At 46.8% G+C, this 17,152-nt stretch overlaps 1 protein-coding gene across 4 annotated transcripts in view; it reads left to right on the forward strand.

Moving 5' to 3' along the window:
- LOC126543862 (synaptotagmin-1-like) overlaps window positions 1-17,152 on the forward strand; it is a 252,245-nt gene that overhangs the window by 141,386 nt on the left and 93,707 nt on the right. Inside the window, exon 1 of one of the 4 annotated variants that reach the window (XM_055062406.2) lies at window positions 1,337-1,360. The exons of 2 other annotated variants lie outside the window; for them this stretch is intronic. The gene's annotated coding sequence lies outside the window, so the exon portion shown is untranslated. Of the gene's footprint in view, window positions 1-1,336; window positions 1,361-2,103; window positions 2,207-17,152 lie in introns of those variants that run through there. One more of the 4 variants, XM_050190995.3, reaches the window with a different exon arrangement.

Below are 17,152 nucleotides of genomic sequence, written 5' to 3' on the forward strand. Positions count from 1 at the left end.
AACGCTATGCACGAAGGCGGACTTCCTGGTAGAGACGCGACCTCTTGCTGGGGCCGCGATGCGGTGGAGGCGAGCGCCATCTAGAGGTATTGCAAGGAACCGGGTGCGCCACTCCGTGGCCTCCGAGATTCGCTCGCGCCAGCGCGTGCATATCTCGGACAGCGTGGCTGGTCTATGACCGGTACAAACGCTGAAAAGGGATTTGTGTTTGAATTTCCGCGTAACAGAATTATGTTTTCTCATATATTCAAACTAAAATCCGAGGCTGTCATGTCTGTGTGTTGTATGTACGTCGTACTTTACGATTTTCCTGATCTATTTTACTTTGAGAAATTAAGTTCATGCCGCAACTTCTTTTCGCTACACGGACGGACTGCATGGTTGAGTATGCTTGGTTCGGAATTATTCCTTACCGAAACGATGGTCGACGCTGAAGGTGGGACGCTGACGCCGGATTTTCTGCGATAGGCAGCCTTATACGCTATCGCGTTAAAAGATAGCAGAGAGCATTACGTCACGCAGCCAGACTTGGCAAGCGAACGCTCCACGAAGCCAGTCCCTTTGCTCAGCGCATTGCTCAGCGTCAACCCAACACGTGACCTTTTGCGTCGAGATCACGGAGCAAGAATTGAGATATGCCGAGACGTTTGGTGCACGGTAGTTGGCTCTTTGTTCTACGGGTAGTCTCTTTTAATCGATGCGCGCTCGACCGGCAGCTGCTCCGCTTCTCTGCCTGTATGTCTGGTCACATGTTGGGACGACACTCTTGGCTTCAAACGCGTTGCGCGGTGCTCTCCCCCCCCCCCCCCCTGTCTTTTTCCTTCCTCCGTGAGCAGCGCTATTTCTCCGCCGACACACAGGGCGGTTGCGGGTTGCGTCCGCCGCGGCTGCGCGTCTCACTTGTCCACATACGCCGTCTCGATTTGCCGCGCAGCTCAGCTTCGCTTAGACAGATCGCCGCAGTGCGTGCTAAAGAAAAAAAAAAAGAAAGGCGCATCTTGAGCGGCTCGCGTCTCGCAGTGATCGAGCAGAGGAGGAAGCGCAGGAGCGGAGCCGTTGTCATGCAACCGTCGTCGCGATTTCGTCGTCGCACTGCTGCAGTCTTTGCGCCGTCGTCACGCTGTCGCGACTCTGCTGTCGTAACGCCTTCTTGATAATGCTGTCGTTGTCGTCGCGGCGCCACAATCTCCACCGTCTTCGCACCGTCGTCTTTGCACCGCTGCTGCCGTCGTCTTCACGCTGTGCGCGCCCTTTACCGAGACATGTTGACGACAATATGTGTCGCCATCTGTAAGCATCCGTTATCGACGATTGCAATACACCTCGGAAGCATTCCTGGCGCGTTCATTGGATTTCTGCGGTTAGTATAACATATTCGCTTACTTTGACGATATTCTAGGGTGTTAGCCTGAGCCTGGAACCGCTCAGGCCGACCTTTCTGCCTTTTCCCGTAAATTAAATCCCTCTCACTCTTGACAGCATTATTGGACTGTTTCGGTAACGTCTCTCTCATTTTTTTTAGGAATGTCGCCATATCAATTTGTTAAAAACTCTGCCGTCTCTGTGAAATGCATTCTCTCGTTGAAACAGGGGAGTGGCTTCGCGAGACTCCGTTGCCTTTCGAAGCACTTCGTGACATTTATGCCTAGTCGGTCCATTCGCAGATGGCTTTTGGAAAGTTCCTCTATTGTATCGTTCTTTTTTTTTCTTTTGAATTCACAATTCAGTAATGGCGGTCCGAGGCGATAGCCATCCGGATTATTTTGTTTAATTGTTTTATTTTCCCGGAAGTGCAGTTCTCGGAAGCTCTACTTCTCGCGAATCTTCCCAGCAAGCTCGCTTCTCCGGCGTGTCGGGATGTACGAGCACGTGTCGCTGTTCTTGCGGCTCTGTCGAGTTGCGCCGCTCTCCGCGGCCGCGCTGCTTTCGTCTACCGATCGCGACCCAGCCCCACAACACAATGCGGGCACCGCGAGGACCCGAGCAGATGCGTCGCTTACGTATGCGGGCATGGCAGCAGTGCACACACTCTCTCTCTCTCGCTGTCTCTATCTCTCTCTCTCTCTATCTCTCTCTCTGTGTGCGCGCTTGGAATGTCACGCGCGTGGTTAGTGTTGGGTGTGCTCTCTGAGCGTCGAGATGCCGTGAGCTTTCGTGGGTGTCCTGCATGTGTACGTGCCCGCGACGTCGGTGATGCTCGCCGCAGGTGCGTATGTAATGCGCTGGTCTATAGGCGCATTGTTCCTCGCCGCGTGATGTTATTGTTGTACGAGCGCGCCTGTCCTACCGCGTTGCATCACTTACCTGAGCCGCCACTTTTGCCGGCCTCTCCGTCCGTCTTTTCCCTCCCCGCCTCCCTTTCCCTCCCCCGCGCACCTTTGCCTTGAATTTGTTGTAGTGCCTCTTACGGAGACTTCAGGTTAAGCAACAACCTTCATCACGTTTTTCATCTCAAACGTTTTCATCTTAAAGGAATAGTGATCAGCGGTCAACAGTATGTGCCGGCTCTTCGAGCCCATTTGCATATTGCTCTGAATGTTATGTTGCAGTACTCGGACGATGAGTCATGGCGTAGTCGATCGTTCTTGGCCACATTGTTCTTTTACATCTGTGGTAAAAAAAAGTTTAGGAATTTTAAATAGTGTGTATTTTTCGGAGCAGCGAACTGCTGGGCTAGTTGGTTATCCGACGTGATAAACGAGTTTCGCGCCCAGACCACGCACACAAGCTTACTTCAACAGTTCAAGTAGGCGCCCGTGTTGTCTCCTTTCTTGTGTGTGTGTGTGTGTGGTCTTGGCACAAAACTCGGTTATTATGTATTTTTCGACGCTCCAGCGAATTGCAACTTCGATTACAGCCCGCGCGCTAACGCTTGCCACATATTTGCGTTCCAACAGTAAGTTGACGCAGCTGTTTAAATCAGCGCCACCTGTCGCATGAATGCAGCTCCGAGGCGACGAATCGATTAAAGGCCATGTGCCTTATTTTAACCGTTTTGAAACGACTACCACTGTTCAAGAGATGCTAAAACTACGAATGCGGATTACAATAGGATGCACCATTGCTGACCAGCTCTAGCGGCAGGTTAATGTAAACCATCAATGTAAATCTGTTCGATCTGCACAAAGCAAAAGTGTTAGGTAAAAGCTTCAATGAACGATATAGACATCATTTTGATGTGCTTTGACTGCAAACAAGGTCAAAGTATGGGCTTAAGCAAATCTAAAGCGCAGTGGCGTATAGAATAGAACATAAACCACGCGCCTACGCTTCATGACAAAGGTCACTCTTGAAAGACTACAGAAGTAAAAGCTACAAGATTTATTTTGTAGCCGTGCAACTGCATAGTATACTTGTTTCATCGTCTAGGCGAACCTGCAGCGAAGCCGCCAGTCTTTGTTTTGTAGAAAATTTATTTGCTAATTCCTGTTTGCCATGCTGCATGCTTTGAAGCGATGCTTTTGATTGTGCGCTCTCATACCGAGATCTCACAGGAGAACTTACATTTCTTTGCGTAGAATGACGTTCGCCTATATTGTTGTTAATATTCGGCTCCGGTAAAGAGGCAGTCATAACCAACGAACCCAAAGTGTACTATACAGTTACATGTGTTGAAAAGACTAATTCTAACTCTTAAGAATACCATGGGTATTGCACAGAGAAATGTACCAAAATCCAGCGCATGAAGTTTTTTTTAACTTGACATTTAGAGTCATTTTTCATTTTTTTAATGTAGCGAACGCTACCTGCATGAATTTGTCACCTACAATCATTGTTTTCCCATCTTGATAATGTTCGACTATGTAGGGCATATTGGTTGTTGTAATGGTACTCGAATTTTGTTTGGTTAGAGACGTACTGTGTAAAGTGGATAATTATCGGCTCATTATTTTAATGACTGTGTTAATGTCTCGCAACGACCACCGTGAATACTATACTACGCATAATAAATGTCAGCGTATCAAAGCCTAGTTTCAATGTAGGAGCGCTCTTTTATTCGAGTTTTTCGTTTTGCCTAATGAAGGCTACCGAATGAAAATAACGAATGTTCTATCTGTAGACTGCGAAGAACCTAACACCCCACGTTACCTGTAATGTTACCAGTACCTGTGAAAAGATAATAGCATGAGTCATATAGTCTCTCTTCCTCACGGCCACATGAAGGTCTCCTTTGGAGAGGCCTTCTATGAAACCACAGAAAATGACATTCGTTTAAATGGTCCGTACTGAAGAAAACTTGTATGGTTCGTGAAATTCAGCCCTTACGCCGAATGAGTGCGATAACGCTTGTCACGTTTAGAGACCACTCTAACTATTGTTTGCATATAAAGGAGTTTTTCCTCGCACCTCTTCTTCCTGGCGATGAGTTCTGCGTAAGAGACGTCATCAGTGGGGTCACTCGCATAGGTCAGCCCAAAATGCACCTGTCGGACACGCCATCGCGGGAGAGTTTTGGCTCGTTGGTTTGGCATTACTAAGAGAAAAGGTTTCTCTAGAGCGAGTACATTGGGGGAAATGAAAGTATGCACAAGCCACGAGCGCTAAATTCCAACAGAGCATTACTTTCCCGGAAAGGTCAATTCGAGAGTAACACGTGACGTACGCGGTTGCACCGCATTCAAGGGAATTCAACCTCGTTATCTCGAAACAACGTAGAACTTGTGCTCAAACAACCTGAGACTGAAAGGCAAACACTCCGAAGATACGTGCGTACGTGGCTGGGGAAAACTGAATAAAAGCAAAATGGAAGGAGCCGGTCGTGCTCCGAAACATGGGGTTCTCAAAATAAATGTTGGTTCGGAGCTTTCCTTCTCTTCACTTCAATCTGAGACTGACCTGACGAAGGTGCTTCTTTTTTTTCGCCCTGACCTACAGCCAGGTTCGCGTTGTCCTTCACTTTCGTATTTCACTTTCACTGGGTGAAATATGAGCTCGTAATAAGACGGATTGTTAGATGGCTATTTGTGCAACGCGCTTGAAAAGTCTTGTGAACACGAGATGGAAATTTAGCTTAGAAGAGCATTGTAAGAGGTTGTCTGGTGCAGATTGACCGATAAACGTTGGAACGCAGTTGCAGAGTCAGTGCTTAGGAGAATGCGTCGCCCAATAAAGCTCTACGCAGCCCCACTCAGACAAGCGGAGTAGAAACGCAGCAGTTATGCCTTATGTATACATAAGGTTTCCGTCAATCTGAAGCTATGCACTGAGCGACTGAAAGCTAATGTTATTTTACTTGTGCCTTGTAAGCGTGGTAGGCCTTGTTTTCATTAGCCTTGGTGGTACGAAAATATTTTCCACCAAAAACATAAAGTGCACTTCCTCGGCTGTACTTGTGATGTCGTGTGCAGGATATTGCTATCGTGTGGGAAGCAGCACATAGCTCAGACGTGCGGCTAATTCAACGAAGACCTCAGAGAATATGTAAAAAAGGCAAGTGATGGTTGCTTCGTGCACCATTGCAAAAGGTCATGTTGTAAGCGGTCATTATTGCGTGTATTTTTTTTTTTGAAGTAAGGATCTTGACAAGATTAAGCGCGAAATTGTGGAAGCCAATATGATTTTGAATTTGGCTCAGGTTGTCTGCGAAGCCTTTCTTTGTTTTTGAGTAATAAATAAGAGGTTTACCTTCTTAGAACGGGGCACATTAAGCATGGACGTCGCATGTTGTCGCTGAATTGTATAAATCGTTGTTTTAAGAAATAAGATGGTGTTCAAATTTTATTTCTCTGTATTGTGTATTCTTTTTTTTATTTCCATGTATTAGGGCAAAACAAAATTATTCTTAATACTGCAAAATGCAATAAAAAAAACTAAATAATAGTGAAATGTATTTGTGTGGCACTTTAGCATATTCGACTGCTCTGCTGATTGATTTCTGACGAAAGTTCCTCAGTTTTGAAAAGAAAAAAAGAACAACAGAGGCTGAAATAAGGTTTTCGGTGCGTTATAAAAACATAGCAGCTTCAGAGCCTGGCTCTCTATCTCGAGAAACCTTTTATCCAGGAACGCGTCATGTTTCCCATCGCCATTTTGTACGAGTGGTCAGTCTCATCAAAAGAGCTGCCCGAAATAGAAGCCTGCCGCTGTTGACTCCGGGAGGGCAATGAAGCGTTGCAAAATTTGTTACAAGGTACAGCGCTCGCGTACAAAAAGAAAGAAAAGAAAAGAGTCGAAGCAAACGAACCATGTGCCTCTGACAACTTCCAGAGTCGTGCGCGACGATAGTAAAATGGACAAATGTAAGGGGAAAAGGGGTAAAAAAAATTAGAATAAAGAGAGAGAGAGAGGCAGACCTGTGAATCTTGCTTTACTTTTTCTTTCCTTTTCTTTGCATTCTACGTAAAGGGGTCTGATCAGCTGTCGTTTGTAGGAGGACAAACGTTTCCCACCTACGCCCGCGGCACAGGCCGCGATTGCGACGGAGCAGTGTAGCAGCAGCGGCTGACTCACGCCATCTGCTGCCTACTGCAACCACAGGCTTTTACTTACTGCTGACTTGTCGTGCGGCCTCGCGTCTGTTGAGCCGCTTCGCCGAGTTTCTACAGTAGTTGACAGGCAATAGACAGTTTTTCTTTACACCGTAGGCATAAAGGTCTTCTGCGCTACGCAGAGAGCGCCACGTGCGTCAGAGACAAGCCGCCTGTGATCCCCGTCGCGACGCTTACGTAGAACTTGCCGCGCAAAAGTGTTTCTACGCCAGGAAAGCTTTTGTGAGTTTTCAAAAGAAACTCAACTCGTCGCTGAGCTCCCCATGCGAGGCTTCAACAGATAGCCATGTTTTTCTCGATTTGCCTTCGATTCACGAAGTAGGCCTTGACCTCTCGACAGTTACGTCAATATGAACGTGCAATGTCGAGGTACTCTGTTTCTTTTGCATGAGGTCGAACCGGGAGGCAAAAATTTGCTTTGCAGGTGAATGTACAGGCTAGCGTCTCGGCTTGAGGGGGCGTCGGAGAGGGTTTAGGCAGCCCGTGAAAAAGGGACAAGGATTGATCCGCTCGGCCCGCTTACCATTATGCAAGTGTCTCAGTAGGGCTTGGTCATCGGGATAGCTGACTAAATCCCATCGCATCTAATGTATATGCCATGCCTGTTTTACCAGACGCCTGCCGCATCGCTTGTTGTCCCTTTGGAGCGCAGGTCCCAGTAGTTATTGCTGGTTCGGGGTAGTCGCGAATTGATGGCGCTCGAAGCCGAAAGTACTTCCGATTGCAGCGGTAGTGGCGGCTACGAGGCCGGTGTGGGCTCGGCCAATGGTCCGGCGAAAGTCGGCAGGCCCTCTCGCCGGAATTTCAGGGGAGGCCGCTGAATTCCCGGAAGCATGGCCACGTGACTTGCGTTAGTAACGCCACCAACGACCCTCGTTGTAATCTCGGAGGCAGAGGCACGGGATTTCCGTTGTGAGCGGCCCAATGACCAGCGCTCGCAGCCGACAGTGTTAGGGCGGCGAAAAGAGCAGAATGATGCGAACGAGGTTCTCGGCTTGCGCGGCAGACATATTAAGGCGACAACGTTAACGGCCCCGTGTCGCAGAAAATCCGGCGTCGGTGTCCCAGGTTGGCGTCCATCGTCCATCCAACGTTGGACGTCGTCCCGGTAAAGATGTTTTCGAACCACCCACACCCAGGTTCTCCATGTGGAACAAGGAGGTTACTGAATTGTTTGTATTTGTCAAGCTAAAATACGTAGGAAATCGCTAAGTACGACTTACACACAGCATACACACACCATAACGTCGGATTGTAATTTTAATATACGAGAAAACATAATTATGTTACGCGAAAACTCAAAGAAACCCCTTTTGGAGCGTTTCTACCATGCATAGACCGGCCACGGCGTCCGCCACTTGCACGCGCCGCCGCGCGAATATCTCGGAGTCGACGGAGCGGCGCGCCAGTTTCCTTGAAACACCTCCAGATGGCGCTCGCCTACGCCGCATCGCGGCCCACGCAAGAGGCCGCGTTTCTACCAGGAAGCCCGCCTTCGTGCATAGCGTTCACTGCGGGCGTTTCCCGGTAAACATTACGGCTGCATACGCTGCAGTTTCCGGGAAGTGTGAGAACCAGTCAGGGATCTTTGAATGCTGTCGCGTTCCACCCTTAGAGGTGAAGCTTAAGCGGGCTCCAAATTTTTTGGTTTACGTAAACGAAAGATGTAGTTCAAAACATTTTTGTGATATGACATATATATATATATATATATATATATATATATATATATATATATATATATATATATATATATATATATATATATATATATACACTGAAAAACGTGGTGAAATAGCCAGAACATCTTATTTTAGGTCCAAAGTGAAATACTTCTATTCGCAGCATAATTTCTTCACCGTTCTATGTTTGCTTTGTCTGTTCCATAAAATTTAATCTTTAGTCTACGTAATTTCCATATTTCCAAGTGAATAATATAGGAGCAAGGTAGAAATATGGGGCTTCATATGGTGTTTCTGAGGTGGACTGTACATAACTATTAATTTCTCAACTTTAGTTCCGAAATCACCAGTTTTGCTGACTATTGGGTTCGCTGCTCAGTGAAAAAGTTCTGGCACGGTTTCATTTTGTGTGTTTGTGTGTGTGAGTTCAAGAAACGTTCAAATGCGACTGTTAAGACTGCTGGCTCATTTTTCAACTGTGGAGTTAATGAATACAAAACGATAAACGAAACTATTATAAATAAATGTAACTTGTATTCAAGCCATTCCCTTCTATGCTACGGCGCTACTACTTGCCAACAGACAATTACCACCTGGCATTCCTAAGACAAAGTCGTTGTCCCCCTTCTTACGTTTTTTTTTCTGCGAAGCAAAGACGCTTTCTGTGAAAATGTCCAGTGGTGTTTCCTTGCGCTGCTGCATAGCTGTGTTTCGCTTATTTATCGCGAGAAGCAAAAGAACCTCAGTGACCTCTCCATTAAGGACATTAAGGGCAAGGGCATGAAGGGTCGCTGGTACCTTGTATGTCGATTCGAACCAACTTAATAGGCATACTTCGGCAACACTTATGACGTCCGCGTTTGTCAAGCTCTTCAATTTGCGTATAATTGAAAACGCCGCACAATCGTAATATTTTCTCTTTTAATTAGGTATTAAGCAGCTTTAGCAATCATTCTAAGCATAATCTCTGCATAGGTCGTCGTATAGAGGTCGCAATCGCGATGACTAATTAAAATGCTGACTACAGCTGGGGATCAACGACTGCTCTTTGCCTATGGGTCCTTACAATGCCCCTTAGATTTCACGTTTAGGGGACAGCTCTGGATGAATAATGAACCCCGAAGAAATGCTTATTTTACTGTAGCAAGTGCCACGACTGTAATTTCTAATTTTATGAGAACCACGATCTAATCGTGCCTTTTATATATATATATATATATATATATATATATATATATATAGATATATATATATATATATATATATATATATATATATATATATATATATATGAGAAAAAGGGTGTTTCAGCGAACACTTTCGAACTTTCTTAAAGGTTGCTTGTGGCAGATAGCTCAATTCTAGTTTATGAGCCGGTCTACTCGAAACGGTCGACACTACTTGCACACAAAATTGAAATGCAAAATCGCCTAAGTAACAAGGATCCACAAATTAACTTTTTAGCTAATTACCTTATCACCCATATTGCAATTTACAAATTCCAACAGTGGACTTCGCAAGGCGAATTCACTTCGAGCGAATTCTCAGGACGACACCAGTTTCGAGATATAAATTCCCGAACTTGTTGTGTGCCTCAGTACATGCAATGACGTTTTGTTAACAAATTAACTGGAACGTCAATGCATTTCTCCGCAAATTTCGGGAATTTATATCTCGAAACTGGTTTCATTTTGAAAATTTATTCGAAGTGGATCCGGCTTGCGAACTCCTCCACTGCTATAATTTGTAAATTGCAATATGGGCCGTAATGTAATTAGTTAGAAACTTTATAAGTGAATTTTGATTAGTTAGCCTATATTGCACCTCAATTCTTTCTGCAAGTATTGTACGCCGCTTCGAGTACACCAGCTCATGAATAAAATTGTGATATCTGCCACAGGCAACTTTTAAAGATTTTTGCAATTGTTCGCTGAAACACTGTATATTTACTTTTCGCGTTCAGCGACCAACACGCCGCTCGACTTGAGCCCGCCCCTTTTTGGCGGAGGCAGCGCGGCCAGCGGCTACCAAACAAAGACCACGAAAAGCCGGCGAAAGAGCCAGTGAAAGCCGTAGAGTTTAAAACTACCCGTGACGCAAAATTCCGCGTAGGAACAAATGATCGAAGTTTTGAGATACAAAGTCAGAATCTCGTTGGTGTGCTTGCGTATATGTCGATATACGTCAAAGTATTTATGCCGTGCGTCTACGCATGCGGCCTGTGGTAGTCAAGTGCGTGTGCCTCGGAGCTCACCATTGACGTGCGTGGTTTCACAAGCGCAGAAATCAGCCAATTCCTTCAGGGCCGCGTTTGCAGCTTCTTCAGCTCGTCGATCACTAGCAACGCCAGTGCGCTTGGAAGTTGAGCTCTTTTCTTTGTTTACTGTTGTTTTACCCGGTGCGTATGAAACTATAAACCGCTTCATACATAAAAGCCAACATTAGGAAGGCTGGAGAGACATTTCTCCGAGCTGGCATTCCAGACCACAAAATAGTGCGCCACAGAGGAAAGAAAGAAATCCGAGGACACCTAAGCACTTGTGATGAGTTCTGTATGCGAAAGCATTAATGTCCAATTGAACGCCGCTGAGCGATCCTTCGAGTTTTGCGCTGCGAGTAATGTATCATAGCGGTACGTACGGCCTGAGCCAGTAAACAGCTGCAACCAGCAGGGCGAACGCCCGTTATGCCGACGAGAGAGCGAGGAAACTGCAGTGGCTACTAAGGCTGGCAGGTGCGCGCAGAAGCTAAGGACAGTGGGGGCGAGAGAGAGAGAGAGATACCGACCACGCGCATTATTCCGAGAGCGAGGGTGACGTGGCGTCGCGGCGATGCCCTCTCCTGACGTACTAAATAAAATATACTACGTTGTGTACTTGAAGCACAAAGATCCGCAAACAAAAAGTGATTTAACGGAACCGCATGTTAAAAAGCTGTAGTTGTAAAAATGTGAACTATTGCTTGCGTAAAAGTTGTCGCTTTCGAAAAGGACTGCGAAGTCTGCTGAAGGAGTATCCGATGGCCGCAGCAGAGAGAGAGGGAGTGGCAAAGGCAGGAAAGTCAACCGGAAGAGATTATGGTTTGCTACCCTGCACTGAAGGAAAGGTAAGGGGAAATGAAACACGGAAGGACTCGATGAAAGATAAGGCAAAGGCACGGAAAAGAAACAGAGGAGGTGTGGAACGTCCGTGAGAGCTACAGTCTCTCTAAGAGGCCACTCGAAAACAAAAAAAAAATTGGCAGTGGTTTAGCTCGGCTATGCCAGGATATACGTAGCGAAAGCTAAGGCATAGCAAGGTTAGCCTTGGTTAATCTTGATTGCAAGTCCAGGTTAGTCTGGTTGTCCAGCTATGTTGCGGCGTTTAGCCAGTCGTTCGGCGCGCCGTTCGTCTGTTTCCTGGGCGATTCGTTTCCGCTTCATCTCGTTCCGATGTCGATTCCGGGCATCCTCCTGCTTATCAGAATTATCGCCGCCCACACTGCCGCCTCAACTGCGGTTGCGGCGCACGCGAGCTCTCCTTTTCAATCCCCCGTCATGTTATCAGACATGCGACGCAGCTGGCGGAGCGAGCGGAGGCGAGCGCAACGACGAGGAACGTGGTGTGACGTCATACCAAACGGCGGCGGCGGAGAGGCGCGGGGCTGCGCAGCGGAGGAACACCTGTGGCTCCGTGCTACTAGTGGCGCATGCGCAGTAGTGACCAGGAAGCGAGAGATGGAGAAATATCCGCGGCGAGGCGTGCGTTGTGACGTCATGTGCCTCCTCGGTGCACCGCCACGGCGAAATCGCAAGTTCGCGGCCAGTAAAGCTTTCGCTTTAAATACTTCCAAGAGCACCTAGACCGATTTGTGGTTTCACGACTACATATGGGCCGGCGTTCCACGGCTGTCTGCTCGTAATGCGGCCGTTCTTCAAGACGCGCCAGCTCGGTTGCGAGGGGTTGCCTGTGTTCACTATACCGCGAACAACGGCAAAGAAGTGTTCAATAGTTTCCTCGCGGCCGACACTCGCTTTGAAGCTTCCGTAGCGCTGTTTACCAAGAATTAAACGGAGTATGGCACCGAATTCCTGCTCTGTGTGAGGTATTTGTAATCACGTCAAGAATTTTTTGGTCTCTGCTACGTACCGGAATATTTGCGGGAAGAATGAATGCCGTTGAAGGAGCTGCTGTCATAAGGGCGCACGTGGCGGCAGTCCTTTCGTTCACGGAACTGTCTGACGGGTTGTCTGAATTCGTTATGGACTCGTCACTTGCGGCATGCCGGAGCATTCCGGTGTATGGGATATTTTCAAGCACCCTACATATTGCGTCCCCGTATCCTAGCGGCGCATATCATAGTCATTCGTCGCTGAAACTTTTTTTTTTTTACGGGAGGATGTCGCAATCTAAATGTCCCTCACGCACCGTGCAACCGATGCGCATTGTGAAAGAAATTCCTAGCGGCAGCTGTACCGCTTTTGTAATATCAGCGATCGTCATAGCAGAAGAGCTATGTACGGTTTCAATGGGCGCTGCAAGGAGAGTAGAGCGCTGTATCGTACCCTGCAAGTATTCATGCTTATATATATATATATATATATATAAAACGGTTTTAGCCAAGAGTCGCTCACGCACCGCTCAGCTGACATTCCACGCACAGCTGCAAATGGCGTAGATTTTGCATTTTTGATGAGGGCCGCTTGCCCAGACGCGAGAGATGTGCTATCAACCTGGCTACGAAACGACAAAGAAGGCGAGCGGACGCACCGCCACGCTCCGTTTGACCTGATTTATAGCGGAGCGAAAGGAAATCGTTGTAGTACGTTCCGCTGCCGGCATCTGGGCTGTGCGCACGCGCCGTAGTTCTCTGGCTAAGAGGTTGTGAGCGTATTGCTAGTATATGATTGGCTCAGTGGAGCGGAGCGTATATATATAGGGGTTTCTTCAAAATTCGGCACGCAGGACCCGACGTAACATACGCAGGAGAGAGACGACGAACTTTTAGGAAGACTTATTTACTGAACCCTTTCAGCTGGTGGACCAGCCTTCGTCAGACCAGCGTGGTTGCTTAGTGGCTTTGGTGTTTCCCTGCTATAAGCAAGAGGTCGCGGGATGAAATCCCGGTCACGGCGGCCGCATTTCAGTCGGGGCTAAATGCGAAAACACCCGTGGTGCACTCAAATTAGGTGCACGTTAAAGAACCCCATGTGGCCAAATGAATCCTGAGTGCCACCCCCCCCCCCCCCCCCCCGCACTACGGCGTGCCTCATAATCAGATCTGGGTTCTCGCAGGTAAAACCCCATTATTTAATTTTTTTTAATCACGGATGGAGTGTCATCATCTAAATGCCTACATTATACGGCAACTATGGGCTTATTTTTGCAGTCAAGTTGTTAAGGGAAGTTCCGTAATTCTTTTCACGTGGTGGCGTAGGCTTTCAAACGCCGGTGGCGTGCGCGTTAGCGTGGTCGATATCTTATCTGAATCTTAACAACAGCCAACGACACAGCTTCGATCGTAGCCATACAGCGGCCGTATGAGTGAGCCTGCGGAAATCGCAGCCGGTATCGGTATAGAGCCGGTGCAGAATGCGAGAAGGAATATGTACGTATTGTAGCCCGGGGTCCATAGAAGCGCTAAGCTAGGTTTTAAAGATTCGAGTATGTCGAAAAAAACTAAAATTTGTCGCATGTAAGGAAGTGCTTGCGAACTCCTGGGTAAAGTCTGGGCGGTGGAAAAGCCCGACGCCCAGGACTTCCGAAAGCTGTGAAAACTCGGTTGCGCAGCTTATTTTTCCTTGAGGTGTGAATTACGCGGATTGGCCAAGCGTCTGCGATGGGTTTGCTTTTTTTTTCTGGAGAAGCGCATTCAAACGCGAATATACGTCGGCTTGCAGAGCTTCAGTCCGATGCGAAATACTCTGCAAATGCGCCGCTTCTTTGGCGTCGCTCTCTTGGACAGTCACACCACTCAAGACTTCTATATTTTTTACGCGCTCCAACGACCTAAAGAAACACTGATATTACCTTTACGACCTCGTATGTTTTTTTCCTTCAGTGAAAGGCATTCTCCTCTATGTTCTAAATGTAACCTACTGTCAAGCCATATTGTCGTAACAACGTTTTGTTAGCTTGGGGGGGGGGGAGGCACGAAAAAGAGTGGGTTTCGTTTCCAAGGTGTGCGTAAGTCATGACGCAGAAGCTTTTCGCGCGGGAGCACAACATTGTGACGTTTTCACAGTGCTACACGTCTTCTAGGTCGTGTGCTGTTGAGGCAAATGGGGCACTGCTACTGGAAGCACTGTTGTAGCAAACATCCACCAGTCCTTTGACTCAGTGGTCATAACTTTGAGCAGATAAGATTGAGGCCGTCGGTTCGTATCCGATTCGTGGTGTACTTTCGACTTGTCCAGGGGCTGAATAAAAAAACTGAGCGTGAACAGAGTTTTGAAATTAAAGTCAAATGGTATTGTTCCGTAATGCCCCCTCACCCCCTTCCTCCCGACATTGCCATTGATTTCGAAGGTTCATTTGTACCAATGAATCATGGCATAAATTAAGAGTTGATCCCGATTGCATTATATAGTTTGTGGTTTTGAAAAGAAAAAGAACTTTCCTAGAAAATCGGTATCAGTTTCAATGTTGAAGCTGTTGTCAGGCGCTTCTTTTTATATTAAAAAGTGATGTTAAATCGGTCTTTATTCGTCTTGGTTCTGTGAGGCTGTCGAATACGTCTGAGCTGTTGGCAGTGCCAAACTCGAGCATAGACATCATCTCGAACCAGAACATACTTAGTGTTCAAATTGTTTTGCTTGTAGATTTGCGATGGAGCGGAACATTTTCCTGATGAGTAGGCGTCTTCTTACTCCGTTCCTCGGGTGTCGTAAAACTCAAGCGACTAGAGGCCCCTAGTAACAAGCAGATCATATTGTCCCCGAACGCCCCGGATACGAACAACAAAACGTTTCTGATTCTCTTTCTCGGCGTAGAAAGAGACAAAACTTCGGCAGCCTGAAATAATGGCTGTTGCTTGTGGCAGTATGTTATGTGTTTTCTTTATATAGAGTCAGAAATGAAAAAAAGACACGCAAGAAGAAAATAACCACGTTTCTCGTGAAAGTGGCAGATATAAGTGAACCGTAGAGGAAGGTATGGAGGCTACTTGCGCCGCGTAAGCGGGGTGGGTGTTCGCGCCTGTGCGATGACATTATTCGGCCGAAATCTTCCCCACACTGTAAATGGCAGCGGAAATAGAGAACCAAAGAAAGAAAATAAAGGAACCTTCCTGGCTTTAAAAGAATGCCTCGACATCCGGGATTGCCCTGCCGTTGAACGGCGTGGAAATAAGCGATCACAATCATTTTGGACGGGCTGACTCAGTTCAAAACAAGTGCCGGGTTTCAAAATCTATTGTTGCTTCGGCGAGCCGGGACATGTCAGCGAAAATATATTGTTTTTTTTCACTGCCAGCGCTAGTACCTTTCTTCTTTTTCAAAAAAATGGTTATGTGTAAAACATGGAAGCTCCCAATTTCTTTCAGCCATTCTCGCTAAACAGAACGCCCACGTTGGAAAGAAGTTCATCGACAAACGCTTTAAGTATGTGCGCCTTCTCACGTGTCGCGACTGTGTTAAAGGAAATCCTTTGTCATCCTTTATGATCTGTCTCCTCGCTTTTAAACGCCAGCATCTAAGAATGCAGAACCTACACGAAAAGAAGATGAGTGAGGCGAAGGGGATGAGATGTGAGCGCATTTCTTGCGAAGCCTTAATTACGATGGAAGGTACTGTGACCACGTTCACAAAATACAAGTATACGGCGCCTTAATTAAGGGGTGTTAACATAGGATGCGAAGCGACGTGAAATTTCTCCAAACTTTCTCTTGGAGACTCCTGTTTTACATCTTTTACGACTTTGTCAGCGCGCGAATCCCGAAACGCGCTGTCGCATTATACGATAGGCTGGTACCCTGGCTTTCTCGAGATAAGTTGTATGAACCTTGCGAAGTTCACATGACTCCGCAACAACCTGTTTAGTTCGCGTAATGCTTACACTGTCCCCTTCTCATGGCGACGGCTTTCCTTGTATGACCAGTACGGTCGCTTGACTTGCCTCCATGCGTACGGAGTGGCAGTCAGCGTCTGTCGTAAAGTGAAAAAAAAAGAAGAAACATAAAATGAAAATGTTAGAGTAGTGAAAGCATGGGTGTGATGCCAGTTGCTGTCAATTAGCCCTGGACTTCAAACCCCTCTTGGCGTCCGTCGTGTGACAGTGTCTTACATTGGACACTAAGCTGAATTGAACGCTGAAATTATGAAACCTACTTGCGTTCCCTGTTAGGCTTGCTACACCCATCCAATCTGATTGCGCAGTTGCAATCATATCATTATTATGCATAAAGACGCGCCTCCGCGGAAAGAAAAAAAGGGATCGCAAACAGTTTCACACCAGTCGCTACTTGGGCCCCAGGGGATTTATAGTGCGCTGCTACCCATGATGATGATGATGATGATGATGATGATGATGATATAAGCATTCCCTTTGAAACTGCACGATGACATCATGTCACCAAACTTGCTGTTTGAAACCTTCTGGCGCACCTATATATTTGTGAATCTTAGCACTCTAAGCTAAATAGATAGAAGTTTTTTCTTTTGATGCGTTTTATACCTTCCTTTCCGTCATTAGTTTCCAGGTATAATTTACTAGACAGAGGGCTATTCATGCGTCCGGGAGGCTTTATGGCGTCCTGGTACTCTTGCTGCAGCTTCGGTTAGGCGAGAAAAGAAGGCTTTTGCGTTTGTATATGATCCTTTACTGATTAGGAAATGACTGCTAAAGTTGTGCAAGGGGCAAAGTACATGCTGGTGCCTTATTTTTTCTTTTTTTCTGCAGGCTTACTCCCGCTAAATTCACGTACATATGTCGGGGCGTCGTCTGGCCCTTCTTATCTTTGTGAGAAGGGTTAGAAATTTACAGATCCCGCGGCGCTGACGGTGAA

The sequence above is a fragment of the Dermacentor andersoni genome, chromosome 10 (assembly GCF_023375885.2).
Source record: "Dermacentor andersoni chromosome 10, qqDerAnde1_hic_scaffold, whole genome shotgun sequence".
In the NCBI taxonomy this organism is placed as follows: domain Eukaryota; kingdom Metazoa; phylum Arthropoda; class Arachnida; order Ixodida; family Ixodidae; genus Dermacentor; species Dermacentor andersoni.